The sequence below is a fragment of the Monodelphis domestica genome, chromosome 3, assembly GCF_027887165.1.
Source record: "Monodelphis domestica isolate mMonDom1 chromosome 3, mMonDom1.pri, whole genome shotgun sequence".
NCBI lineage: Eukaryota > Metazoa > Chordata > Mammalia > Didelphimorphia > Didelphidae > Monodelphis > Monodelphis domestica.
Genome location: NC_077229.1, coordinates 160261770 through 160289191, shown reverse-complemented (window position 1 = coordinate 160289191; position 27422 = coordinate 160261770). Strand labels below are relative to the sequence as shown.

The window sequence follows — 27422 nt, the reverse complement described above, 5'->3', positions numbered from 1 at the left end:
CAAGAGGAGGCAAAATTCCAGGATTGCAGGTCTGTACAACTTTGTAAGAAAGTTTAGAGGAAATAAAATAAGAGGAGTGAAAAAAATATAGAGAAGAGATACTGATGTTTTTGCAGTAGTAGGGGGGACTGACCCATAATCTCTTCCAAAGTGGTATCATAGGGACTGAAAAACATTTGTCAAAAAGAAACCTGTGGATGGAGAGGAAGTTAGGGGAAAGACAGAGAAAAGGTTAAAAATAACCCCAATTTCAAAGGCCACTGGTAGTCTCCATATCATAGTATTCTAACAGGTCACCCCACCCATAAGAGCATAAACCTTGCCCATCCTTGAGTAGGCAACAATACCAAAGTGACAAGAGTCAAAGGATTATGGCCCCTCAGAATATCATGGAAAAAAAGCTAAATTTGAGGCAAATTATATCTAGGAATCCCCTTGAAATTTGAGACTGATGAAACTTTCATAAAAGGAAATGTCAGTTAGCATGATCTGTTTTTGATGAGGTCATACTGGTTCTTTGTCATCACCACCTACTTTTTTAGATATTCACTGACAATCTCTTTACTGGTTCATTCTAGAACTTTGTCAGTAATTGAATTCACCTTCCCTGGCCTCTCTAATCCATGCATTATAATTCTCTTACTCTCCTCAACTCAAAGATTATTTCTAGCTTTCCCCTGAGGCTGCAGGGGAATCTATAAACCAAGTAAGGAGAAAGAACATTCTAAATTGGAGATAAGGGACTAAGGGGAAAGGAATAAACATTTATTAATTACCTACTATGTGCCAAGATATTGTACTAAGAGCTTTATAAATATCACCTCCTTTATCTTCATAGCACCCCTGTGAGGTTACCTCTAAGTACTATAGTTTGTAGTAGGATTATTTTCATCCTCCCCATTAATCTAACATAGTCCTAATCTCCTAATCTAACATATTCAACTATTTCCAATGGATAGGCATTTACTCACTTTATATTTAGGATACATATTTGTATATGTATATATGCATACATACATTTATACAAAAATCCATATATATATATTTCTATACACACATATAGATTCTTACAGAAACATCTATTTGCCATTTTCTCTATTAGGATATAAGTTCCTTAAGAGTTTGGATCATTTCATTACTTTAACTTGCAGCCATGGTGTTTGTCAAACAGCATGTCCTTACTAAATGCTTTTTGGTTGATTTATTCATCTCTATTCCTTAGCAAAATGCCTATATATCAAGTTTTCTAGACCTTCTCTTCCAACCCAACTGACACTCCTCATTTATGAATGTGCTCAGTAAATGACCTCATTTAAGAGACAGACACACACCATCTGGGGCAAATGCTCCTATTTTTCATGTCCCTACATGGATAATATTCTTTTAGTTTTCTTCTCAGTCTCAGAGGAAGAAACTAATCTATCCCTACATGCACAAATTATGTGTCTTGAGTAACTCTTGGCTTTTAAGACTAAATATCAATCCTTGGACCTTTAAATCCCTTACAATACAGCTCCCCACCACATTTCCAGCATTGATAACAGTTTCTCTTCTATAGATATTCTGATCCAAACTGGTCTACTAGTTGTTCACTCTACTCCACACTTTATGCTGCCTCTCACCGTCCTCACTGCACAGGTGGCCCCTAATGTTCTGAATGCACCCTTTCCTCACTTCCTAGTTTAGTATTCTTAGATTTCTTCGAAGCAGAGCTCAGGTAGCATCTCCTGTGGGGCCCCTTTTCACACTTCTCTCCCTGCCCCAATCAAGTTAATAGCACTCTCTTCATCTCAAAATTATTTTTATATTGTAGTTGATAAAATTTTGTCCAACACCTATTCTCACTGAAAAGTTAGGTCCTCAGAGCATGGCTTTTTCTTCCCCTCAAAGTTCTAATGATAACATTGTGGAGTCAGGAGTGGTTGTCTAACATGTGCCTAGGCTCAATCTCTCACCATTGTGCTTCCCCTCTCAAGGTTATCTAGGATACATATGGTGAAGGACTAACTCACAGTTCTTGGTTCCTAGAAGTCCCTTTTCCACACAGTAATATGGTGTTGAAGGTATTCCCTTTACATATAATTAATCTGCATCAATTTTTTCCTTGACTTGTAGTGTAAACATTACCATCAACTGATCCAGGAATATGGTTAACCATTATCAATTGATCAGGAGATATGGCAAGGGTACATAAGGGAAGATTAGGGGTCTAATACCCTATAGATCAGTGATGTCAAACAAACAGAAACAGATCCCTAAGATTGCATGTTGACAAATAAAATCACAAATTATCATTATCTACATTGCTTTGAATTTTTATTTATTTTGATAAACATTTTCTTATTTTAATCTAGTTTAGTCAATATTCTAGTCTTACAATTTACATATGACCCAAAATAGAGACATTAATACCTCTATTTTGTATCTTTTGAAGTTCTCATGGTCCTCCTCCAGCCAAAGGAGGGTTGGGATGGGAAGAGGACCTGTCCCATTAAGCTCACCCTTGCCCATAATGCCTTCTCAGGGGTGTAATAGAAAGTCAAACTTACTACAACTTCTCTAACTATCTTGAAACTTTATAGATGACAATGTCACTCCAGTTCAAAAAACTTTGTACACTTAGCCTAAAGCCTAAGAATGCATTGGAGTTATTTTGGACCTCCCATTTTCTGGTCAAAAATAGCAACTGATTTCATAGTTCCAAATAGAGTTAGGGGAACTACATGCCAACATTCATTTATAAACATGCTGTAGAGGGTAACTGGGTGTCTCATAGATCCAGGTCCAGATATGGGTGGTCCTGGGTTCAAATCTAGCCTCCGATACTTCCTAGCTGTGTGACCGTGGGCAAGTCACTGGACTCCCATTGCCTAGCCCTTACTGCACTTCTGCCTTGGAACCAACACATAGTATTGATTCCAAGATGAAAGGTAAAGGCTTTAAATAAATAAATAGTTAGATAATAAACAAACAGATAAATAAATAAGCATGCTATATATACAGGATAAAATAAAAATGGAGATAATAGAGGGAGGGCACTAAGGTTAAAGAGCATTAGAACAGCTTTATGTAGACAGTGAAATTTTTATCTTGGACTTGAAGAAAGCTAGAGAAGGCAGGAGGGAGAGAATTCCAAGCATGGAAGACAGCCAGCAAAAGAAAAAACTGTGTTAGAAATAAAATATCTTATATTTAGAACAGCAAAAGGTTATTGTCACTAGGTATAAAAAGATTAGAAATGGGCAGGGATGGGAGCAAGTTATGAATAGTTTTGACTACCTAGGGACTTCATATTTGATCCAGAAGAAAAGAGGGAAGAAGGGAGTTTACTGTGTAGGGGAAGAATAAGGGGCACGGTCAGACATATTTTAAGTCTGTCACTTTGGCAGTGAAGTAGAAGGTAGGCAGAAGTAGGGAAAGAGGCTGGTGGCAGCCAAACCAAACAGATTTATGCAATTAGATGATTATAACCAATTAATAATTATTACATTATGCTTGATGCAAGTAACCAAATGTACCAACCAAAAATAAATGCTGATGGTAACTATGTTAGATAAGAATCCATATTATATCTAAATTTAAATACCAAAAAGAGTTGTGGTTGGACTGCAGATCAAAGCATAATATTTTTCCCTTTTTTATTTTGGGGTTTTGGTTTTATATGAGGATTTTTTCACAGCAAGGATCAATATAGAAGTATGTTTTGCATGATAATACATGTATTAGCCAGATTAAATTAATTAACCGTTTCCAGGAGGAGGAAGAGAGGAAAATAATTTGGACCGTATAATTTTGGAAAACATACATTAAAAATTGTTATTACATTTAGTTGGGAAACAAAATATTTTAAATGTACTTTTAAAAATACCAAAAATATAGTAGTATATATTAAATTAAAAGGTCTGTATGAGTTTTCATACATGTGCTGCTATTGATAAATATCTATACTAAAATGTATATATATATGTGTATACATATGCATAAATTAAGGTAAGTTTTTCAGAGATTGTTAGGCTTCAGACAATACACCTAGGGAAGGAAGAAAATCAGGAGGAAGAAGGAGAAATGTGAGCTTTAAGAAAGGTAATTTGTAAGACTTAAAATACTTGGGAGGGGAAATAGTAGGAATATGCTGGTGCTGAATGTTAAATTATTAGTGTCAGTACTTACACTTGAGAAATCAACAAAAGCAACAAATCAGAGCTTAAGTTATTATTTTTTGATTGTTAGACTTAAAAAAAAGAGATGGAGAGAATATTAAAGATTCAAAATTAACTTAAAGTGTGCTAACTTACATTTTGCAGATTTTTTTTATCCCAGTGAGCCAGATGTTAAATATTTACTAAAAATGCCTGTTGGAAAATATCTACCTCACATGCACTACCACTACCCCACAGCTGAGGCTCAAAATTCAATTTTTTTGTTTTCTTAATGAAGTGAGTTATTTTAAAATCAGCATTAGTTGTATTGACTTAAAAAGTGATTATTCAAGTTCTAACTACATGCCAAGCACTGGAGATACAAAGAGGAAACAAAAAGATAAGAACATATTAGCACTCAGGAATCTTGTACAAATGTGTGAAGATTAACAAAAATTATATTCAAGTTTATTTTAAAATAACATTTGAAATATTATTTTAACAAATATTTTCCAAAAAAGCCAAAGAAGGAAACTCTTATCTCACAGATTTCTTAAGGATATCACACATTACCTCCTAAAACAAAGATTCCATCCCTCATTTAAATATAATATCTGGAATTTGAAAATGTGTTCTTGTGCTTAGCATAGTGCTTAGCACATAGCATGAAATCTTAATAAACATTTGTTGAATGACAATGTAATATTTTTTTTTCAGGGAGTTAGCCAAACTGTTTACAGATGATACAGAGAAAAACCAAAGCTAATGATCTCCTACATGCATCAACAGAGAATCCAAATTTGTTAATCTGTGAATAAATTTATGATCTTTTACATTTACTAAGTGGTTGCTTTATAAACTTTTTTAATGGCAGTGATGCATTATCAAGCAAGGAAAAAGAAAAAGAAAAACTTCAACTTAACCTGTGTAGAGTTTTTGCCATATTCCTTTTGGAGGAAGAATATTGAAAAAACAAATTATTAAACTTTTTTACATGAAGGAATAGGGTCATATGGAAAGAATGCTTGTGTTAATGATATACAGCATTTGCAATAAATCCTTCTCACACTGTGAAACACTAACCAATATTTCACAAACCTCCCTTAGGTCAACATGGGAGACCTAAAGCAACCAACCAAATTAACTATAGACCACATCAAGGAAAACCAGGGCCACACAGAAGCACTTTGCTACATAGGAGACAAAACAATACATATAAGGTTTCAATAGTTTCTCAAGCTGTTCCAGTCATTGTTGGCAAAAAATCATATTTTCCCAAACCTCCTAAAATATAGACTTTACCTAGGACTAATGATGCTCAAATTCCCTAAAAAAGAACAAAAATGTCTTTGCTTTTCATCAAAATGCTATAAAGTCTTAAATTAGAAGGTGGGGAGGAAATGGGTGAGAGGGAAATAAAATCTAGATAAAGCTCTAAAGTCTAAGATATATCACTGCTAAGCTACTCTGCTGTCTACACAGAGCTAAGACACATATCTGCATATAAGAATATCATCTATTTCACTTGCATTCTCAGGACTTTAAGTGAGGTCTGCTGTTATGCCTTAATTTAATGGGTTTTCCAAAAGGGAAAGCACAGAATTCCATTTATTATGGGTAGCTAGGTGGCAAAGGACACTATACCTGGAGTAAGGAAGACCTGAGTTCAAGACATTACCAGCTGTATGACCCTTGGCAAGTCACTTAACTCAGTATGCCTCAGTTCCTCATCTATAAAATGAGCTGGAGAGGGAAATGATAAACCACTCCAGTATCTTTGCCAAGAAAACCCCAAATGGGGTCATGAAGCATCAGATATGACTGAAACAACTGAACAACAACATTCAACACTTGCCAAAGATTCAAGTTGAAGGATCTGATGAAATGGGAAAACCAAGTAAATGTGCAAGCCTCTTTTAAACTCATTCTCAACATAAATATGGATACTGATTTTTAAAAATATTTGGATTATGTGGAAGGACAGGTATTTCTATGAATCAAATTCAAGATGGCAAGGATAACAACAAATCAGTTCCAACCAAATGCTTAAAGATGGGATCATTCTTCCGTGGGATAGCCTAAATAACAGAAAGGAGAAAGCTATGGGATTCTATGCAATTCACTGAACTTCCTCAACCCCAGCTTCTTCATGTATAAAACTGTAGTAATTATAGCACCTAACTAATGGGATCAATGTAAGGATCAAATAAGGTAATATGTTTATCTTTTATAAATCATATAGGGACCAAATAAAATGACAAATTACTTAGGTTCTATGGGGCTATGTATCTGTTTTGAACTCTAAATCTTGTTAATAGGAAGTTATCATAAAGACACTTCACTGGACAACTGTGTGCTACAACAAAACCTGCATTTGAACCTAAGGGACTAGTGGGATGGTACTGCATTGTACAATTCTAGAAAAGGGTTAAGTAAGGTAGGGAGGGGAGAAATAAGGGTTTAAGAGAAAGGATAATAACTTCCTTTTTGGACATATTGAATTTGAGGTATCTTTTGGGACTCTAGTTCAAGATATCTGAAAGGTAGTTGGAGATTTAAGACTGGAAATCAATAAATCAATAGAGGGTAAGATAGGCAGATTTTAAAAATCATCAGCAGGTGGCTCAAAAACACTCATAAATGCAGCCCAACAATTTGGAACTATGCCCAAAGGGCGACAAAAGAATATCTACCCTTTGACCCAGCCATAGCACTGCTGGGTCTGTACCCCAAAGAGATAATGGACACAAAGACTTGTACAAAAATATTCATAGCTGCGCTCTTTGTGGTGGCCCAAAACTGGAAAACGAGGGGATGCCCATCAATTGGGGCATGGCTGAACAAACTGTGGTATATGTTGGTGATGGAATACTATTGTGCTCAAAGGAATAATAAAGTGGAGAAGTTCCATGGAGACTGGAACAACCTCCAGGAAGTGATGCAGAGCGAGAGGAGCAGAACCAGGAGAACATTGTACACAGAGACTAATACACTGTGGTATAATCGAACGTAATGGACTTCTCCATTAGGGGCGGTGTAATGTCCCTGAACAACTTTCAGGGATCCAGGAGAAAAAAAACACCATTCATAAGCAAAGGATAAACTATGGGAGTGGAAACACCGAGAAAAAGCAAATGCCTGAATACAGAGGTTGAGGGGACATGACAGAGGATAGACTTTAAATGAACACTCTAATGCAAATACTAACAACAAAGCAATGGGTTCAAATCAAGAAAACATCTAATGCCCAGTGGACTTACGCGTCGGCTATGGGGGGTGGGGGGGAGGAAAAGAAAATGATCTATGTCTTTAACGAATAATGCTTGGAAATGATCAAATAAAATATATTTAAAAAAAAAAAAAAATAAATGCAGCCCAAATTAGAATTAAATGTAATTGGGAAATACATATAACAAAATGAAACAATGATAATACTACATTTTAAAACTAAGTCACTATGCAGTCTACAGGAATGCTTATGCACAGATTAGTCATCCAATTCCTATTGAGTTTGATGCCTCTGCTCTAAACCATGTTAACCCCTAAGTGGCAGAGAAGTGGTATAATAAAGAGCTTTCTCATTCAGCAGTTTCCTAATCTGAGGAGGTCATAGGTCCAGAGTCCCTGTTCCTCTCCATAATTGGTAAGCACTGATAAAGCCTGAAGTTTCTGGTCTCTAAGGGAAGGGAAGGAAAGGGACTATGTGCCAGGCAAGGTGCAAGGCACTTCACACATATTTCATTTGATCCTCCAAAAGAACAATCTTATTTGACCCAACACACAGTACCAAAATTGACATAACCACCAAATTTCCTGCATCCCTCTAACCCCTCTACCAGGGTAAATATAACAATATTAGGTGGAACTTTGCACCCAGAAAGCAAATAAGATGGCACAAAGAAAAAAAAGACCTGAATCCAAGAAGGTCTGAGTTCAAATTCAGCCTCAAAAATTTATCAGTTTTTCAACCTTGGAAAAATAATTTAACCTCTCTCAACTTCAGTTTCTTAATTTGTAAAATGGGGATAATAGCACTTCACAGGTCTGATACAAGATAATATTTGTAAACAGTTCTACAAACTTCAAAATGCTACATGTCAACACTAATAATTATCATAATCATCATCATTATTATTATTAACATGTATTACCTGATTTGATTTGCACAACAATCCTCTGAAGAATATTTGTACTAACTTAACTATCAAGAAGCAGATATTGAAAAAAAAGTGATAAAATAAATGTTATAAAAAGAAAATTGAGGAAAATTTACCATTAAATATTTAACATTCTTTCTAAGCCATTGTGGGAAAATACTAATTTAAAATACAGACAAGTTTGTCATAGGCTCATATATCCCAGTCTTCAAATAGAGTAGCTAGAAGAATGCTAGACTTGGAGACAAAGATCTGACTTCAAATCCAACTTCAAACAGGATATAGCTATTTGACCCTAGACTAGTCATTTCACATTTCTCTCAGTCTCAGTTTATTCATTCATAAAATGAAAATGACAATAGCATTTACCTCACAGGTGGTTTTCGATTCAATTCAACTCAACAGATCCAAAACCTCATAGGTGAGAATCAAAAAGGGAAGGGAGGAACAATTAGGTGACTCTATGTATTAAAAATCAGAACAAGAGATGAGAGGTCCTGGGTTCAAATATGACTCCCTGGACAAGACAACTTAACCCCCACTGCTTAACTCTTACCATTCTTCTGTCTTAGAATCAATACTATGTATTGGTTCCAAGATGAAAACTAAGGGTTAAAAAAAAAGAGGGGATGGTGAGCTTGTGTGTTATGTGTTTAAGAAAGTAGTTTGTAAAGAGCTCTATACAAGCTAGTTATTATTATTGAGCAAACTTTTTTTAAAATTCCTGGTGACTGGAGCCCAAAGAAACAACAATTTATTATCATCTTATATCACCCTTATAAAAAGAAAACAGAGGGGGAGGAAGGGAAGTAGTTACGACTATTCTCAATCTCCTCTTTAATCTAACAGGGCATTTCTCAATTCTTCAGTTGGAATGATTTCACTCTAATAGTGTTAAAGGCTAGCTTGATTACCAATTTACTCTTCAGAAGGAGCTCAAATCAGAGTTCTTCATGGTTATTGCCAGGGAATATAAAATACTCCCTTCAACCAAATCCAGGAAATTCAGAAATGAGGGCAGTTCCTTAATGCTTTTGAGGATCCATATAGACATACCCTCATGACCAGGAGACCTTTAGGAAATGAGGCATTCCTGCCTGGAGAGCACCAGCTTCTTGTTAAATCCAATCAGTGGAGAAACAACTGTGTCTTTGTCATGGAAACCTGAGTTTAAGTGCATGAGGATCAGATAAGACACAGCATATGGTATGGGAACAAAAATGATATGCTTTGATTTTAGATGGGGAGTTAAGAAACCAACAGAATGCAAACACTTTCAGAGAAAGCGATGTACAAATGAAGAATAAATTAGCTTCCCCTGTTCTACAGAACAGTAATATCACTGGGGGTGAGGTGGAGAGCACCTACACACCACTCTGCATTTGTAAAAGTCCATACAACATAAACCAGTCTTAATTTAATAAGGGTTTTCTGCTGTGATCTCAGGTAGCTAAGTAGTACTAAGAACAAAGTACTTAGAAGCTGGCTGTTTTAAATATTATGGAAAAGTGATTAAAGAGCAAAGTATTAATTTGGAAAGGCAAATGGCTATGCTTGTGGTCTTTTAGGCTCTGTATCCTGTACAGAGGAGAGGAAGTGGTAGATTGGTTTTATAGCTGTAATTGAGACAGCATTTTACATACCTCCTTCAGTTACCCAAATACTTAAAGAACCTCTAGTCAGAGCCTTCTCAGATTACAGAAGATAATAAAAAGCCAGGAAGCATAAAAGGGGCTCTTTTGCCCACACATTAAACATGAATTTAATTACCAAAATTTCATGGGGGTATAGGACCAATACATTATGCCTCGGTGTTGAAAGCAGAGTAAGGACTTTTAACCAACATTTATAAATTGAATATACTTCTATAAGAAGGTAAAGAAATTGTGTATAATATTCAAATGTTCCCTGTTACACCATTTAGTGTTAACTGAAATAAAATGTAAAACTAAGCCCACTATGATCATAGCATTCTTGGAGTTGGAAGGAGTTAAAAATGCAATCTAGTCTAAACCTCATTTTATAGATAAGGTAACTGAGACATAAGGCATGGGTGTGGGGGGGTAAATAACTTGCTCAAGGTCATATAGCTGGTAAATGGCAACTAGTATTTAAATCTAGGTTTGTCTTAAAATTCTAAGATCTAGTAACACTATACAGTGTTTAAAAGTCAACAGATATAGCAGTATTGTCCTTGAGTATTTTCCTATATGTCTCTTCTGCCCTTTGTGGTACACTCCTTGAAAAGGCCATTTATAATTGGTGTCTCCACTTTATCCACTCTCCCTCTCTTATTAACACCTTATAATCACCTTCTGACCTCAACATTCCACTAGAACTGATCTATCTAAAGCTACTAGTGATCTCTTTATTGTCAATTTTCCATTTTCATTCTCCTTGACTGTTTTTATGCATCTAACACTCCTGATCACTTTCGCCTCCTTGTTTTCTCCTCCCCAGATTTTTAGGAAAAAACTCTTTTCTCATTCCCTTCCTACCTACCACTCCTGTCTCCTTTACTGGATCCACTTCTAGATCATACCTCTAATTGTAGGTGCCCTAGACCTTCTTCTCTTCTGGCTCTATACAGCTTCATTTAGTGATCTCATCAGCTCTTCTGGATTTGATTGCCATTTCTATGTTGATCCTACCTCCAAACTTCACATCTTCAACTGCCTTTCAGATAACTCAAATTATCTTGAATTCAATATGTCCAAAATGAAACTCATTATCTTTCCCCAAAACCCTCTCCTACCTTTCATATGACTATAGAAGGAAATACCAACTGCCCATTCCCTCAGGCTTTTAATCTAAGTGTATCATCTTTAACTCCTTACTATCTTTTATCCTCTGTATCCAGTCTATTGTCAAGATCAGTCAATGGTTACTTTCACCTTTATAACATCTCTCAAATACTTTTCCCTTCTTGTCTACCTCATACTAGGACTATAGCCAGCTGTTAAGTCTACCTACTTCAAGCCTCTACCTGCTCCAATTTAGCCTCAATTTAGTCACAAAAATGATTTTCCTATAGCAGAGGATCAATCATGTCACCCTCCTATTCAACAAATTCCAGTGGTTCCCTACCACTTCTAGGAGCAAATTCTTGCTTAATGTTCAGAGCTCTTCAAAACCTAGTTTCTTTTTACACCTTACCTCCCACCACAAATTCTTAAATCCAGTGATAATGGCATCCTTTCTTTTCCACAAACAAGGCACCCCATCTCCAAACTCTTGGACATTTTTCCTAGCTGTCTCCTAAGTTAGGAATCCTTTCTTTACTTATCTCTGCCTACTGCCTTCCCCAACATCTTTTAATCCAACTAAAATGCCATAAGCCTCACCAAACCCCTCCTAATTTTAGTGTCTTCTCTTCTGTAAATTATTTTCTATTTATTCCATGTATAGCTTGTTTGTAAATATTTGTTGTTGTTTCCTCCATTAGATTGAAAAGTCCTTGACTGTCTTTTGCCTCCTTGCTCAATGCTTGGCACTTAATAAATATTTATTGATTCTAAAAATATTAACATACACCAAAGTCTAAGTTTATAATCATTGCCAAGTATTTTTAGTTACTAATAGGTAACCAAGTCAATCTAAATGATTACTTCTTATACAAAATGCATATATAACTATAAATTTTGCAAAGTGCTTTTCATATATTCATTTGATGATCATAACCTTGTATGCAAGATATTATTGCAATATTTTGATATCACAAACACTGTTTTATGGAACATATCATCTGAGAAAAGAAAATTTATACCCACAACTATGACATTTTAAAATATAGAGCAATAATCAAATCTAATATTGCCACGTGCCAAGAATATAAATATAAAGAATCTTTATTCTTGAGAAGTTAACATTCCAACAGGAGAATTAGCATTCTAACAGGTAAGTATGAAAGACACAGGCAATATTAAAATATTATTTGAAATTTGAGAAAGTAAGAAATAACTTAGCTGTAAGGTTTAAATAAAGTCTTGGCACCTAGGCTAAAGATTTCAATAATCAAATTAGAGATGAGGAGCCTGTTCCAGGTATAGGGGTGATTTGAGCAAAGACACAAGAAGAGAACAGGTCCAAAATGAGGAGTAAGGAGTAATAACACAGTTTGACTGGAATGTAGTAGGAGAATAGGAATCGAACAAAGGAAGTAGACAGAACTAACTAAAGTTATATGGCACATATATGCCATATATAGTTATGCCATATGCCATATATATATTATATATATATATATGGCACAAAATGTCATATATAGTTATACTTCATTTGATAGAAGAATCAGTAAGTTTTCTAATGGAGGAAAAGCAAAGTTAAAGGAGTGCATTAGGTCATTCAAATCCCAAGCCAATGGTCTATGCATCTATGCCTTGCATCCAGAATTTCTAAGATGATTTTGTGGAAAGATAAGCCTAAGAATCATATGGGAAATAGGCAGCTGGGTTCAAATGACACCAGATACTTTCTGTGTAAACCTGAATAAGTCACTTAACCCCAGTTGCCTAGCCCTTACAGCTCTTCTTTCTTGGAACCAATACTTAGTAATGATTTCTAAGATGGAAGGAAAGGGCTTATATAGGATTGATAAATAGTAGTCATCTGCACCAAATGAAGAAGTGTCCTTGTTAGAACACCACAAATAACCCAAAATTGCTGGTGTATTTTAGATCAATGTCAAAAATTTTTAAAAAACTATTTAGAATAGACTTTTATCATGAATATTTTCCACTTGAGTAGAATAAACACAATCCAGTCACAATTCTTGTGTATCACATCAATTTCCCTTAGAAACTGAACACTTCATAAAAACAGATAAAAAATGATCTGCTTTTAAAGAACTTAGGCACAACACAGACTAGTTAATGACACAGCCACCATATCACCGTGCCTTAGCTTCCTTCATCTGTAAGTTGGGGAGGGCACTTTGTCCATTCAAAATGCTATACATAATGTGTTTACATATGTATGTATATTTATATAATATTTTTATTGTTCCTGAACATTTTTGACCCTTGAGTCCAAAATGTTCTTACTTACACATCAAGTAGTTCACAATGTCTTTTAGTAACATTTTCAATTATTCAGATTCTTAAAAGAAATTTCTCATATTATTGAGATCTAAGGGGAAAAAACCTCAGACATCCAATACTAAAATATTTTACATATGGAAGGATAACTTGAAAAATTACATATTTATTACAAGAATAACCCTATCCTTCCCTCAGTACTGAGTGTGAGATGTTACAAAAACTAACAGATGGGTGATATTGGATGATTTTCTTAAATTATTTTTCCTCTTTTTTATCCTTGCTTACGGAAGATAACTAACTCAATGAAGAAAGCATTTAGTAAAACTTTATCAAAAAGATACAATGAAAATAAAGATGCTCAGAACTGCTAATTTGGTTTTAAAAAGTATGAAGTAAGATTATTTCAACCAAAAATTGCCATATGATTTTAAAACAATATTTTGGGACTAAATCTGAATATATACTTACAATCAATTGAACAAACATTTACTAAGCTAAATACATGCAGAGGACACCTATACAGGTAGAAGTATGTGTATACATACTCTGTGTATACAAATGTTTATTATTACTCAATATTGAAATGCAAGCTGGGAAAAGTTATTCCAAGATAAATAAATAGACCTAAGAGAAAAGCAATAAAGTTTACCTTGAACACTGAGTTCTTTCATCTTCCAATTAACTTTGATGAGGTATTTGTCAAAGAACTTAGCTAAACACAAACTATTTAGACTAAATACATGTTCTACAAAGTCCACATGTTTTTTATAATTCTCTGTGTATATGTTGTTAATAAGGTCTTCTTTTTTATTTAAATTTATTAGTCTATTACATTAAAATATCCAGACAACTCCCTCACTCTCTTCCTCTCCCACTAAAGAAGGCATCAATTGACAAAAAAAGATAGATGTATATTAAAAAAAACCTCTTATTTATTTCTATTTATCAGTCTTTTCTCAGGAGGTGGACATAAACAACATACTTCAAATGATATTTATGTTGCTGTATATGTTCTCTTGGTTCTGATCATTTCAGGAAGAGTCTTTTCCTTTGGACTCTAGATTATACTCTGCCATGCTAATTAATATATAACAACTTTTCCTATCTTCATGACATTTCCCCCTCAACACTTCTAAAACTGAGCGAAATTCTTACCAGTCCCATCAATTTATACTTAACGTTTCTTTCTATTCTTTACACTGAGTAATCATCAATAACAGCATTGGTAGAGTTTAAGAGAAATAATTGTTTTGTTTTTGTCTTGTAATGCAGCCACTTAAGTTATATTCTGTGATTGAAATAAGGTTCTATCACCAAGTAACTTCTTGTTACAAAACCACAACAATGGTCATTTGAATTTACCCCTAACCAAACTAATTTTTCTTTGGTCTCTATAAAGAAGGCACATAAAGGACATCTACGTAGTACAGTGGATAGAGCACCAAGCCTGGAGTCAGAAGGACATGGGTTCAAATCAGGCCAAAGACACTTACTAGCTGTGTGACCTTGAGCCAGTCATTTCACCCATGATTACTTAGCCCTTACTGCTCTTCTGTCCAAAAACTGGCACTAAGTCAGAAAGTAAGGATTTTAAGAAGAAAAAAGAAGACACTTAAAAAGATCTCAAGGATGTGCTAGTACTAATGACTGGATATGTTGTGGCCCAGCAAAAATTTCCCTTGAATTCTGAAAGCATATACATAGAAACATCATTAAAAGAATTCCTTTTTTGTGTGTGTTATGACTAAATGGTCTTATACTATTTATTTTTTCCAAATAGATTTTAACTCTTATTATTGATTATTAGAAAAACCATGAAATCCATGTACTTTTTTAAAAATACTGAAGAGTATGTTGTCAATCCATATTAAATCTATATTGTTTAGAAAGAGACCATTCTTATACAAGTTCAGTGTCAACTGTAAGAGAATTGTCTTTTGTTAAGATATAAAACCTGGAAGAGGCTGTTTCGGTAAAAATAAGTGTTAAGCAAAATAATGGTCTGAATCAACTAAAATAAAACATAAAACAATAGTTTTAGACAATCAAAAAACTAATATTCTAAAAAGACTTGTTACTATTGGGGGGGGGGGGGTTAGGTTCTGAAGCAGCAAGACTCCACACTGTCCTATTGTAATATACTATCATGCCCCTAGTTTTTATAGATTCTGGTAGTTATCAGGTGCTAATGATACTGGAAAGGGCTTTGAAAACAATCTCAATTACAGTATGCTTTTTGAGAAACCACTGTAGGTAAGAAAAGTTGGCTGTTACAAATCATGAAATGAAACAAGATATACAATGTTTCCCAACCCTATGTGATACCCTTTCTGCTTCTTCAGAGACAACAGTAGAATGTCACTAAAAGAAGCTAAGAATCAAATGGACATTGCTCTATTATGAAAGTTGGGTTAGCTATTGGTATTCTAAATTTAACATTCTTGTCTAGTGATCCAATGAATGGATCACATACAGGAAGATTTCTATTCTAGAAATCTTGGCATTCTTGCTATAAATACAACCAAAAGACAGTAGGAAGAAGACAACTAAATGAAAATATGACTCATAATCAGTCATTAGAAAGGTAAATAGCAGTTAGCAGAAGTGATTTTATCACATTTCCAAAAGCTAAAACAAAATAATAATTTTGTAGACTATTTGTTCATCTTTTCAGGGCTCATAATCAATATTTACAAGAAGACAATAACAGAAATAACTGCAGACTGCTCCAAGATCTGGTACAGAGGGAAAAGATACAAAGAAATTGTACAAAGTACTCAGTAAGGCACTCAAACTAAATCAGTATATACTTTAAACCCCTGTGGCAACTTCAGAAGTAGGGCAACAAATGAGGATTGTAAAAAAACAATGAAAAGTAGTTTTTAGGAACAAGGAATAAGAGGCAAGGATTTTTTATCTAATTGTCAGGAATCCTTTCTTCCAGCAAAGTTTCTTTGAGTTTCCATATAGGAAATAGAGAATAGAAGTTATAATACACAAAAACACACAAAACACAATACTTTACTACTCGCTCACTATGTGAAGATAGATAAGATAACTAACTGCTCTATACCTCATTTTCTTCATCTGTAAAATTTAGTGTTTGAGCTTTTTGTTTGTTTGGGAAGGGGAAGTATTTTAGAGAAGAGAGAGAAAGTTAAAGGATAATATTCTGAACCAAAACTTGCTTTCTAAATCATTCATAAACTACAACTTAAGCCGACTTACTATGCTCTGTTACTATACTATATTATTATCACTATACTTGTATTCATAACCATGAGCAAAAAACTAAAGAACTGTTATGTCTGGGGGAGAATAGAGGTAAGATCTTCTAGCATCTGGGGATACCTGGAAAGGAGTCTGGCAAAAATAAGATTTTCCAAACACTTCCTGGTTGTTTGACAGATAGTTTCTAACTGTGTGACCCTGAGAAAGTAACTTAACCCCCCAATGCCTAATCCTTACCACTCTTCTGCTTTGGAACTGATACTTAGTATTTATTCTAAAACAGAAGTTAAAAGGGTTTTTTGGAAGGTGGGGAGGTAGGAAGGAAGGTTTTCAGCTGAGGAAAGTCCGGAGAAGGAAGCCAGAGAAGGGAAAAGGCAAAAATGAGAGGAAAGAAAGTTTCAGGCATAGAGGTCAAGTAGTATAAATGGAGAAGAAATAAAATGTCATATTTTTAAAACAGTATTTAAGTTTGAAAACCATCAATTAGCCTTCCTCAATTAAAATTTATATTTTATTGTTATCAATAAAATTTTATTTTAAAAAACAAGTAGTCCATTGAAACTACATTATACAGTATATGGAAAGCAGTAAAGTTCTTTAAAAAAGACTAGAAACATAGTTAGAGAAGTGGGTTGCTAAAAGTTTTAAATACCAAGCAGCATTTTATATTTGATCCTGTTCAATGGCATCATGAGCCATTTTACTAACAGTGGTAGCAGGCAGAATGATATAAATAGACCTACACATTAGGGAAATCACTTTGGCAGTTGAGCTAAGGATGATTTAGAGTAGGATGAAATTTAAGGAAGAGAAACTAAGAAGGCTAATACAATTGTTCAGGTAAGAAGTGTTGAGAACCATAACTAGGGTGGTACTTTTTGATTATAAAGAATGAGCATGTATAGTAGAGATATTGGAAAGACAATAATGCCAGTATCTAGAAAATGGTTGGAGATATGGAATCAAAGAGAATGGAAAGTCTAAGATGGCACATGGGAAAGGAAGCAATGAAAACAAAGGACCAGCATAATTTTATCAGGAAGAAGTTATGCATTACTTAAGAAAGAACCCTGTAGGGACTTCCAGGGGCAGAGACAAGATAGCAGAGTGACCCAGAGCTGCTCCTTGTCACCATGAGAATCCTCTCTGACCAAGATTAAAATATCACCACAAAACGAATACAGGAGTGAAAGAACCAACAAGAAGACAGAATGAAACAACTTTCAAGAAAAGAAAAACCCAAAAGGTAGGCAAAGAACATCTGGGACACTGGGGTGAGAGGAAAGCAGAGCCAGAAGAGGCTGTAGCAAGGAGGAAAGAGTAAGCCTTACACACCCACCCCACATCTGCTGTCACAAGTTCAGAACCTAAGCCCAAGCCCAATATTCAGAACCTGAGATCCTGCCTGGGCAAAGAGTGGTACAAGCCAACCCACATCCCTTGAAGTTTCAAATCTCTGTAGAAGTCCAGAGTCCCAGCCATGAGCATTCTGTGTTGTTGTATGCTGATCCTTGTGGGCCCAGAGGGGAATCAGAAATCCCAGTCTGGGTTTGGGATCAAGACATAGTTCACACTTTGAGGTGAGGACACAGTTGGGGGTGGGTGGGGCAGATCTTTTTGTCCAAAAGTAAGGCCAAGCTCCAGAACAGGGCAATCAAGGGTGTGCCTGATTGCATCAAATACAGTGAGACCAAAAAATTCAGCCTAAAGAAGGCAAAATATTTGAGCTTATAACCCAGAGTCAGCTATCCAGCAAAACTGAGTATATTCGGGGGGGGGGGGGGGGGGGGGAGGAAATTGACATTGAATAAGATAGAAGATTTCCAAGCATTCCTGGAGAATAAGCCAGACTTAAAAAATCTGAAGTCCAAACACAAGATACAAGAGAAGCAAAAAAAAAAAAGAAAGAAAGAAAGGAATGATCAACTGGAGGATCTCTATGTGAACTGGAAAGACCTCCAGGATTTGAGGCAGAGCAAAAGGAGCAGAACCAGGAGAACATTATACACACCAGACTGATACACTGTGGCACAATCAAATATAACAGACTTTTCTACTAGAAGCAATGCAATGATCCAGGACAATCCTGAGGAACTTATAAAAAAGAACACTATCCACATCCAGAGAAAGAACTGTGGGAGTAGAAACACAGAAGAAAACCATATGATAGATCATATGGTTTTTATGGGGATATGATTGGGGGTTTTATGTTAAAAGATCAGTGCTGCAAATATGAATAACATGAAAATGGGTTTTGAGCAATGATACATGGAATTGCTTGTCAGCTCAGGGAGGGGGAGGGAAAAAGGGTAGGAAAAATCATGAATCATGTAACCATGGAAAAATATTCTAAATAAATAAATAAATTTAAAAAAGAAAAAGAAAGAACTCTAGTTGGGAAGAACTTTTGAGAAAACTAGAAAGCACTCTTTCAGAAATTAAGCTTAGACCAACATCAAAGTGGATATGTAACATATATATTGAAGATAGATAATATAGCGTTTTAAAATTTAAAAGAGAAATAGATCATATAACATTTACAACTACGAGTAGAGAATACATTCTTAAACAAGGAATGAAGACAATTAAAAGAAATAAAATAGATAATTTTTATTTACCTATTTTTAAATTGCAAGACATTTAAACAAAAATATCAATTCATTTGACATAAGAAAGGAAATAATTGAATGGAAAAATTCTATTTTTTGTCGAAAATATTTAGCAAGGCCTTTATATCAAAGATATACTATAACTAAAAGTTATGGATTTTTGTATATAATACCTAAAACTAAAAACATTCCCTGAAAGAAAATTGATTAAAGAATGTGAAGAAAAGGTTCCCAAAAAAATTTACAAAGCAATATATGAAAGAATTCTCCCAACTACTGAGAGAAGTGCAAATCAAAACAATTCTGAATTTCCCATCACAGCCAAAAAAATTGGTAAAGGTGACAAAGAGAGGAGTAATCCCTGGCAGTTATGCTCACTAATACATTATGAGTAGAACTATAAATTGTTATAACCATTTTGCAAAGTGATTTGTAACTATGCAAATAAAATATACATATAATCTTTGATCCAGAAATTCTACTTCTAGATATATACCCCAAGGAAATCACTGACAAAAAGAAGGGCTCTACCCAATAGACCAATATATTTATAGCAGCACTTCATGTGGTAGCAAAGACAAGAATTAAGTTAAGTGTCCATTGATTTAGGAATGGCTAAACAAATTGTGGTATGAGAATGTTACAATGAGAACATTACTGGGCTATAACAAATGATAAGCATGCTGAATACAAATCAACATAGAACGACATACATTGCTAACATAAACTGAAGTAGAGCCAAGGAAACAATGCACACAATAACAACAGCATAAATATAAAAAGAAACCACAAAGCAATTTTTAAAATAGATATTGAAAATTCATAAAGAATAAAAAAGAGATATGAAAAGATCTGTCCCTCTGGAATATATTGATTAGTTTCATTTCATTTTTTTCTTCTCTTTTTATATTTCAAAATTCAAAAATATATTTCAAAATTGATTTACTATTGAAGATGGCTTTTTTATATGGATGGGGGAAGGATATATGGGAAAATGTAGATAATATAATAACATTAACGAAAACCTTCAAGAAAAAAAGCAAATGATGTCAGACTACTATTCTCATTTCTTCTTCTAACAGAATTATTAGATTGGGGGGGGGGGGGTATAAAGTAGTAAAGCATTTTCCACCCTCCTTTTTGCTATTCTTGTTGAAAAGAAGGAAAGATGTGGAATAAATAATACCATAATTAAGCAAATATAGAATTAATTCAGTGGCCAGGTAGGTGGTACACTGGATAAAATTTCCAATCTAGGATCAGGAATATCTGAGTTCAAACCCTGTCTCAGACATTTATAAATTATGTGTCCCTGAGCAAGTCATTTAACATCTCTCTGCTTTTTTTTCTTATTTGCAAATAGGAATAATAATAATTCTAATCTGCCAGTGTTGCTATGAGAACAAAAGGAAATATTAAAGTGCTTTGCAAAAATTTAGGGGCTATATAAATGTTATTATTATTATTTCCAGGCTCATAGATTAATCCATGATAGTTTGATTTTGACTTCAGTTTAGTTCTCTAAAACTTACATTTTAATTAGTCTCTGATATTTAAAATGTTTGTGTTACTTGGGTTAATAAAGTCATCATATATTTATAAAATTTGCAGATGACTGACTATGCTTATTTGCTTACAAGGAAAATTATATTGTGAGAGATAGGTATTAGGAAAATGATAGGAAAAAAAGAAAAGAGAGAATAAAATATTTTAGAAAATCAAATCTTCAGATGACCTCCAAGATCCCTTCTTAGCTCAAGGTTTATGAACATGAAATAATTACATTGATGCAGATATGAAAAGCAATAAGAAATGTTTTGTTACAAATTGAAACCATGGATTTTTAAAAAATAACTTTTAAAAATTAAATCTATATGGAATTTCAACTCACAAGAGGTAAATTCTAGAGATCCCTCTGAACAATTTAGCTAAAATTTATTCCTGGCACAATTTGTTTCAATCATTTCCCCTCTCTCTCTCTCCAAAGCTTAAATTCCTTTGCCAATCCTCTTTCAGCTCCAGTGATATCTGGGATAAAGTCACCATAAGATACTAATATGTATATAGCATTTCTCTTTCAAACTTCTTTATCTACATTTTTAAGAAATAAGATGTACCCCAGAACTTAGGAATCAGGAGGAGGAAAAGGAAATAAGAATGAGAGAAGAGAGAATATTTGAAACCAGGAATTCAATAACCTTGAATATTTCTTATATGCTAAATTTAAAAAGTTGACATTTACCCATTATGATGTAGTACAGTCATTCTCAATATGGAGCTGATGTATCAGATGAGGAGGTAGAGGGTGTGTGGAATCAGGGTTATTAAAAAGGGTCTGTATGAAGCCATATGTTCTCAATCAATGATGACGATGATCAAGTGGAGGTCTGTGAAATATTTTGGTGGTTTTTTTAAAGGGGCCCTTCAGAAAGGAAGGACCCACGTAAACCAAAATATTCATAGCAACACATTTATTTTATGGCAACAAAGAGTTGGAACAAAGAAGATACCTATCAAATGATGCAAATTGTGGCACATTTCTCTAACAGAGCATTATAGGATAATAAAAAATGATGAATATGAAGAATTTGGTGAATAATTCAGGGAAGCTCAGAAAGTCTTATATGAAGTGATAAACTGTATCAGCAGAACCAGTAAAGACATATATGAGGTAATAATGTAAATGGCAATAACAATAACAAAAAAAAACACTGCAGGGTTATAATGGTCCAGTTGATCAGTCAATAAGCATTTTAAAGTATGTACTATGTGTGCCACTGTGCTAAACACTAAAGATACAAAGGAAGGTGGGAGGAAAAAAAAGGCCCTGATCTCAAGGAGCTCATAGTCTAATGAGGCAGACAACATGCCAACAACTATGTATAAACAATGTAGATACAGGATAAATTAAAGACACTCTAAGAGGGAAGAAAATTAAGATGGATGGATAAAGGCTTCTTATAGAAACTGGAACTTCAGATGAGACTTGGAGGAATCCATGGAAGCCAGAGGGTAGAGAGAAGGGAGAGAATTCCAGACATGGGGGGTTAGCAAGTGAGAATGCTCAGAGTCAAGAGATAGAAGGCTATGAGTAAAGGAATGGCAAATAGGGCTTATGCCACTGGATTGTAGAGTCCATGGGGGTAGGGAAGAGGAAGAAAGTATGGTATAAAAAAGAAAGTATGGTATAAAAAGACTAGAAAAGGAAGAAAAGTACTGATTAAAGCTGTATAGATGAATTTATATTTGATCCTGGAGGCAATAAGGAGCCAGAGTAATTGACCTGGGGGGTAGGAGTCATACGACCTGACTTGCCCTTGAGGAAGATGAATTTAACAATTGAATAGAGAACAGATTATAGAGAGATCTGAGGCAGAGATAACAACCTGCAGAGTATTACAATAGTGCAGGCATGAAATGATAGGAACTTGTATCAGGATGCCAGTGGGTCAGAGGACAAAGGGTGAGGTCATATACAAGAGATGTTATGAAGGCAGAAATGAGCAGACTTGATCATTTGGATATAGGGGCTGAGAGAAATGTCAAGGAAAACCCCAGGTTACCTAGATGCTGGAGAGGAGGGGAAGAACTTGACAGTGATGTAGAGAAGTCGGGAATAGGGGAAGGTTTGGGAAGAAAGAAAATAAGCTCAGTTTTGGACAGGATGAATTTAAGGTATCTCCAATTCATACCTAATAGGTAGTTGGAGTTACAATAAGGTGGTCATGGGGAGGTGATATCTAGATAAGTAGATATGAGAAGTATTTTCAAAGAGATGATAATTAAATATATGGGAATTGATGAGATCACCAAATGAAAGAGTATAAAGAGAGAAGATAAGGTTCACAATAGAGACCTATGGGATAGCCAAGCTTAAATAGCTTGACTTAAATGAAAATCTAACAAAGGAGACTTAAGGAACAATCATACAACAGAACAAAGACACAGTAGTGTTACAACATGAAAAGGACAATATCAAGGAAAATAGGGTGATCTAAAGTTTAAAAGGCTATTGAAAGGGGCAGCACGAGTTGACTCAGAAAATTGAGAACCAGGTCTAGAGACAGGATATAATGGGTTCAAATGTGACCTCAGATATTCCTAGCTGTGTGACCCTGTGCAAATCATCTAACCCAAAGTGCCCAATTCTTACCACTCTTCACTGGAAAGTTGTTTGTTGTTGTTGTAATAAGGCTATGGAAAGGTCAAGAAAGGTGAGGATTGAGAAAAGGCTATGAGATTCATTGAATGAGAAATCATTTTGGGGAAAGCATTTTTAGTTGAATGATGACATCAGAAGACTACAAAGAAGTGAGAGGAAAAGAAATGAAGGTACTAAGTATATAGATGCCCCCAAAGAAGAGATGAAAAAATTAATCACCATTCATTCTTTGCAAAAGTTGGGCATTATGGGTATGGAGCTGTGCACATACTATTGAGACTCATTTGAAGGGCAGCTAGGTACTACTGTGAATAGAGCACAAGGCCTGGGGTATGGAGGTCCTGAGTTCAAATCTGACCTCAGACCTAGCTGTATGACACTGAGCAAATCACTTAACCCTGACTTATACCTTGCTGTTCCTCTGTCTTAGAACTGATACTAAAACAAAAGGTAAGGGTTTTTTTTAAAAAGACTCATTTGATGTGTTTAGTTTTATAGAAATTACTTTCTTCCCCTCTTCTAGTATAAAGGATAATTCTCAAGTTGTTCAAGGAGGAGGGAAATATTTAGAAATGAAGATGATATAAAGGGGGAAAATTAAATTTTAAAAGAGGATGAAGTCCTCATGCTTGAAAAGGTTGAGAATCAATGATATAATGGAACAACATAAGACAAAAAATTATGACACCTGAGTTCAAGTCCCAGGTGCCTTGCCCAAGGGTAAGTCACTTAGCCTCTTTAGTGCTTATGTTTCTTCATCTGCAAAATGGGAATAGCTCCTCTACTAAACATAAGGCCAGTGAGAATTTCAAATATAATTCGGGTGAAAGTCTTTTTGAGCCACAAAAAGCCATCGAAATTAAAATTATCATCAACAAGAGGTACAGAATAAGCCTGGTAAACAGAGCAAGGAACAAGGAATCAAGAAGAAATAGACTGAAATGTCATTGCTGGTATAAACTAGTTATGTGGCATAGGCAATTCGGTCTCTCAGTACGTTGGCACTTTTTTAAGACCTAAAGTTACAAATGGATTGCTGATCTGCAAGAAATGGGAAAAGTAGAAGAAAGAGAGTTTTTCTTCACTAAGAATTTCATGTATCAATAAAATAACATATCCAGGCCCAATTATTTTTAAGCTCTCCATATGTCATACTCCAATATGATATTGAAGGATGCTGGGTTCTCAATATGGCCTTGGTAATAGAATTATTTTGTTCAAAGACTATCCTACAGATTATCGACTAATTTGCAGAAGCTTGGCCACAGGGTGATAAATTTAGCCATAGTAATGCACCTACTAGTCCACCAAAGTTACAAAGGTCAAGAGACTGTGACCAGCATCAGAAGAAACACTAAACCTTGGTAGTTCCCATTCAATACTTATTACGACCATACAATATATACCAGATGATAATCAAAATATCTCCCCAAAGGGCAGCTAAACCTCAACCTGTATGAGACACTGCCTCTTACTATTTCTTAAATGTGTTTTCTTGCTTTTCTGAAATTCTTTTTATATTCAAGAAAAGTAAAGCACCCCAAACAAAATAAACATCATTAATAATCACAGAAGCCATCAGTGACCTATGAAGAGCTACCTTGAAATAATCAGACCTCTGACAGTTGCTTATACAGTGAAACACACTTGCCAAAAGGAAAATTGGCTGCTTTTCCAGGAAAATAATGCAATGCAGACAAAATAGTCAAAACATGAGTTCATAACAGTAGCAACAGAAGAACTTTAAAAGTCTAAACATCTTTTCTGAATTATATTGCTATCTTGAAATAATCACCATTACTGCACTCTGATTTTTATTTCATCTCAGCAAAAAGAACTGCAAGTGCAGTTAATCATTAATCTAGTCTTCTAACACTCTGTGTTCACTACAGTCCTTACATCACTTAATCCCAAATATTGGGAACCTGTGCTCCACAAGTATGTTGATTAAAAATCCATCCTGTCTTGCCAAATTTGTGTTGACTGATCAACAAAAGACACTGGGGGATTAACTTGCACAAACAACCCTCCAAAAATCACTAAGATGATTTAGAGGGATTTCCTTCAAATATCTAAATTGAAAGAGACCTCCAAAACAATTTATTACAATAGATACCTAACAGGAATCTCTTCTATCATGTCACTGACAAATCCATCATTCAATCTTTGCTTCAAAAAATCTTTAATGAAGAGGAATCTATTATTTCCTGAGGCAGCAATCCCACCTTTGAATATCTCTGATAAATAAAAATTTTCCCCTGGCATCAAACTCAAAAAAATCTGTCTCTTTGGGCATCCATCTATTGCTCCTAGTTGTTTCTTCTATACCAAAGAGAACATGCCTAATCCCTTTTCATATGTGGCATCCTTTCAAATACTTAAGGACAGTCATCATGCTGACATCCCATTTCCAAGGCTTCTCTTCTCCTATATAAACTTTCTTCCTTCAACCAATCTTTGTATGGCATTGCTTCCTGGCTCCTGAGGAGCACATCATTAAGCGTATCAATATCCTTTTTTAAAATGGGGTACCCAGGGGGCAGCTGGGTAGCTCAGTGGATTGAGACCCAGGCCTAGATATGGGAGGTCCTAGTTTCAAATCTGGCCTCAGACATTTCCCAACTGTGTGACCCTAGGCAAGTCACTTAATCCCCATTGTTTAGCCCTTACCACTCTTCTGCCTTGGAACCAATACAAAGTATTGGTGCCAAGACAGAAGGTAAAGGTTTTTATAAAAAATAAAATAAAATAAAATAAAATGTGGTATGCAAAATTAAACAGCACTCTAGACATAGTCTGATAAGGACACATGGGACTATCACTTCCCTGGTTCTGGACACTTAATAAAAACTATCATAAGAGAATACAAAAAAGCCTAAATACAATCTACAGTTTGTGTTCCAGAAAGTTATCTACCAAAGGTATTCATTTCTAGATGTTTTATACAGGTCCAAAACTTTATGATTAAGAAGTCATATATCAAGGCCCTGTCAGAATGAAACTAATATACAACTTAACTTGAATAGTTTACATCCTAATATCAGACATATATTCTAATATATTACTACTATTAAACCAGTATTCTTTCAACTAGAAGGCAAAGGTTCTTGATTTTTTTTGGTATTATCTTTTGCCTGTCTCATGACACCTATGGATGTACCCCAACCCTGAATCTCTTTAAAAATATAAAATAAGATACATGGGACTACAATTATAATGAAATACTTAGAAAAACATTTAAAACAAATAAGTTCATAAGTAAAAACCTCTAACCTAAAAGATAATGTCAATAATAAAATATGGTATATCTTTTATCATAATTATTCCTTTCCATCCTATATCTCTTTAATAAATGTGGGAGAATAGATTACATGACTGGAATATAAATCTGTTGATCTTTAGGAATTTCTCAAAGCCATAGAGGTTGTGATATCCTTTTAGTCTAGAATAATGGCCACAATTTTTTAACTTCACAAACATATATAAAATTCTTAGATCTCTCCCTTTCTGTTCCAAGTCCCTGCTATAAAATTTGAATATAATTTTAATAGAAAAGTTACATGCCAGAGAATAGGATGTCATATTAAAGCACACGAATAGTTTTTTTTAATATTGTCTTCCTTGAAAAAATAGGAAAAGTACCCCTCCCTCAGGGAACTTAAGTGTAATAAATAAATGAGGTAACTAGAAATTTGACTCTGACAACCCTTGAACAGATCTCCAGTTAAGAAGAAAGGGAAGGGAAACTGAAGCAAACAGTATGAGAATCAGAAACAAAAACAGTAACAATATCAAAACACTGAATTGGATTCATAGTGTTTATACATTTCAAAGGGATCTTCCCCTTTTAAGAAGAGGAATCAAACAAGGATCAGACTGTAAAAAGGTAAAAGGAACCACTTAGTAGTGTTCAATAGGATTATACCTCAATTTACTGAAAGGGATAATAAAGAAAAGAGTACAAAAAGGGAAATGAACCAAAAAGCTAGAAAAGGGTTAGGTTAGAAAAAATTCAGAAACATCTTTTCCATCAGGCAAAAGAAAAAAGAGCAAAAAGCAAAGTAATAAACCACTTAAAGAAAAAC

General features: G+C 34.7%; 1 protein-coding gene across 2 annotated transcripts in view; it reads right to left on the bottom strand.

The window, feature by feature from the left end:
* Positions 1-27422, bottom strand: part of RSPO2 (R-spondin 2) — a 244848-nt gene that overhangs the window by 173971 nt on the left and 43455 nt on the right. The window lies entirely within an intron of this gene.